Genomic DNA, 3,517 nt, shown 5'->3' on the forward strand with positions numbered 1-3,517 from the left:
TACACAGCTCAGCAGAGTATCACACAGGATAGGATTAGATACACAGCTCAGCAGACAGTATCTGCCTTCTTTGCTTCTCCCTTTACCCCCTGAATAATGTTTGTGGGCAGCACTTGTCGCCCCCTCTCTGCGCCCATGCCAGTGTGCCCGGGGCAGCCATTCTTAGACATGGCGCTGTGTCCTCCTCCTGCATCCAGTGATTGGATGGGAGAGGAGAGAAAAGCCTTCTGCTGTGTCCCCGGCAGTGGAAAGTCTCTGCGCTGCAGCAGAGGAGGGTGCAGTGTCTGACAATGGAAACTTTCTCAGTTCCCCCAGTACAAGGAAGCTTGTAGAGTTCAGCCCCAGACACACTACACAACTTCCTTCCTGCTACATACTTTTACATTGCACATTGAACAAACACAGCAGAGGCACACAGGAGGCAGCGGGGCGGCTGATCTGCTCATCCAGAGACCCCTGGGCTGGATTCTGACCCCACAACTGGCTTCTTACAGACAAAAAGGTGCCTGCTGGCAAGAAAAGCGAGAAAATCCCGCAGAAGAAAGGGCTGTGTGAGCAGGACCCCGGGGACGTGGTCCTAGGAGTCATCCACCGCACAGGTAAGAGGTATCACACTGCCTGGGCTTAGATACATCTACATCGCAATACATGGTGTGGATTTAGTGTCGTGGGTGCCCGTCATGGGGTTCCCTATGTCGTGGGGGACCGTCGCAGGGTCCCCTGTGTCGTGGGTATTCGTTGCAAGGTCCCCTGTGTCGTGGGTGCTCGTTGCAGGGTCCCCTGTGTAGTGGGTATTCGTTGCAGGGTCCCCTGTGTCGAGGCTGCCCATCGCAGGGTCCCCTGTGTCGAGGATGCCCGTTGCAGGGTCCCCTGTGTCGAGGATGCCCGTTGCAGGGTCCCCTGTGTCGAGGATGCCCGTTGCAGGGTCCCCTGTGTCGTGGGTGACCGTTGCAGGGTCCCCTGTGTCGAGGATACCCGTTGCAGGGTCCCCTGTTTCGAGGCTGCCCATCGCGGGGTCCCCTGTGTCATGGCTGCCCATCGCGGGGTCCCCTGTGTCGTGGGTGCCCATTGCAGGGTCCCCTGTGTCGAGGCTGCCTGTTGCAGGGTCCCCAGTGTCGAGGATGCCCGTCGCGGGGTCCCCTGTGTCGTGGGTGCCCGTTGCAGGGTCCAGTGTCGAGGGTGCCCATCGCGGGGTCCCCTGTGTCATGGGTGCCCGTCGCGGGGTCACCTGTGTGGGCAGATGTCTGTCACACTAATAATGCATCAGTTTTACTGTAAAATGCGCTGGGTATTTTCCCATTACATTCGCCTGACGGCGAAACGAAATAATCGGCCCAATTATTGGTAATCGATTCGATGACGATAAAACACAAGTGACCAAAAAACTTTTAATTTACGTAAAAGTTTTGTACCCAACTTTTCAGACACTTGTTGGTGGGATTATAATCCCCATCATACACTAAAGGTAGTAGTTCTCTTTGGGATCTAGAAAACAGAACCTATAGAATATAAGGCAATTGCATAAATAACAATTCCCCTTATTGATGTCTCTTTTGCTCAAAACAGCAGGTATGGGGCTTATTGGTGCCCTAATTCTTCCATTACACGTGCAGAAAACGCATGTATGCAGTATATATGTATACTGATGTATATATTTAGTTCTTTCATTAATGTAGGAATTGTTATTTAAACAATTTCTTCATCAATTCTGTAAGTAAACCTGTGCAATAGCTATAGTGTATATCATCACAAGGTCTTGGGCAGTATGAATGGATATTGTAAGTTTAGTAGGGAATTGCATAAATAGCAATTCCCCCAAATACCACAACCACTCCCTACAAAAGGAGGTAATCCAGTAATATGAATCCCGGATCTCCATGGACCTGTGCATCCGTCTATTGTCCTGACCCCTTTGGGAGAGATCTTGATGGAGATATATTATATATATATATATATATATATATATATATATATATATATATATATATATATATATATTATATATATATATATATATATATATATATATATTAATACTTAATTGTCCTGTGATATAGTGCAGCATTATCCATTTGGTAGAGGATCTTTAATTAACTGACATGATTAGTTACTGTTTATGGGCCAAATTGCATCGCTCACCAGCTGTCAGTAAATTTGCCTGCAGTTTGTGAGCTGCGGAGCCCTTGTGGATGCGCGTTACGTGCTACCATAGGGGGGACCCATAGAGTATTTATAAACCAAGCAGCGACATGACAACATAAGAATTATGTCACCTGTGGGGACAATGAGAGGTGTGAACGCCGTACTGACAGGCAGGGGATCATCGCTCGGCAGGTGAATGGCGGCAGGGGGACACCCTGGTATGTGACTGCTTGATATTACTGCACGTGTATAGAGGAATAGGTCAGACAGAGCTACATGAAGGGGGCTCAATACTTTTGTCAATGGTGCATACGTGCGCTTACTCAGTGATCCGACCTAACAATATCAGAACAATGTTGCAGGTGCTGGAAATGTACCATCATCTGTACTCCACTCACACAAAAGTAGATCACAGTGTTAAAGGGTTAAATATTGGGGCTTATTATCTTGACATTGTGTAACAACAATTAATATAGCCACCTTGAAAAAAGTAATCAAATCGAGTTCTGCATTATTTTTCCTGCTAGTTACATCCTGTATTATACTCCAGAGCTGCACTCACTATTCTGCTGGTGCAGTCACTGTGTACATACATTACATTACTGATCCTGAGTTACCTCCAGTATTATACTCCAGAGCTGCACTCACTATTCTGCTGGTGCAGTCACTGTTTACATACATTACATTACTTATGCTGTACTGATCCTGAATTATATCCTGTATTATACTCCAGAGCTGCACTCACTATTCTGCTGGTGCAGTCATTGTGTACATACATTTCATAACTGATCCTGAGTTACCTCCTGTATTATGCTCCAGAGCTGCACTCACTATTCTGCTGGTGCAGTCACTGTGTACATACATTACATTACAGATCCTGAGTTACCTCCTGTATTATACTCCAGAGCAGCACTCACTATTCTGCTGGTGCAGTCACTGTGTACATACATTACATTACTGATCCTGAGTTTCCTCCTGTATTATACTCCAGAGCTGCACTCACTATTCTGCTGGTGCAGTCACTGTGTACATACATTACATTACTGATCCTGAGTTACCTCCTGTATTATACCCCAGAGCTGCACTCACTATTCTGCTGGTGCAGTCACTGTGTACATACATTACTGATCCTGTACTGATCCTAAGTTACCTCCTGTATTATACTCCAGAGCTGCACTCACTATTCTGCTGGTGCAGTCACTGTGTACATACATTACTGATCCTGTACTGATCCTGAGTTACATCATGTATTATACTCCAGAGCTGCACTCACTATTCTGCAGGTGGAGAAATTGTGTACATACATTAGATTACTTATCCTGAGTGATGTAACTTCAGAGCTGTGCCCACTATTCTGGTGGAGTGAGTACATGTG

At 46.5% G+C, this 3,517-nt stretch overlaps 1 protein-coding gene across 1 annotated transcript in view; it reads left to right on the forward strand.

The window, feature by feature from the left end:
- The first annotated feature begins 270 nt into the window (after positions 1-270).
- Positions 271-3,517, forward strand: part of ITPKB (inositol-trisphosphate 3-kinase B) — a 136,933-nt gene continuing 133,686 nt past the window's right edge. Inside the window, exon 1 of the mRNA XM_075339061.1 lies at positions 271-599. The gene's annotated coding sequence lies outside the window, so the exon portion shown is untranslated. The remainder of the gene's footprint in view (positions 600-3,517) is intronic.

The sequence above is a fragment of the Anomaloglossus baeobatrachus genome, chromosome 3, assembly GCF_048569485.1.
Source record: "Anomaloglossus baeobatrachus isolate aAnoBae1 chromosome 3, aAnoBae1.hap1, whole genome shotgun sequence".
NCBI lineage: Eukaryota > Metazoa > Chordata > Amphibia > Anura > Aromobatidae > Anomaloglossus > Anomaloglossus baeobatrachus.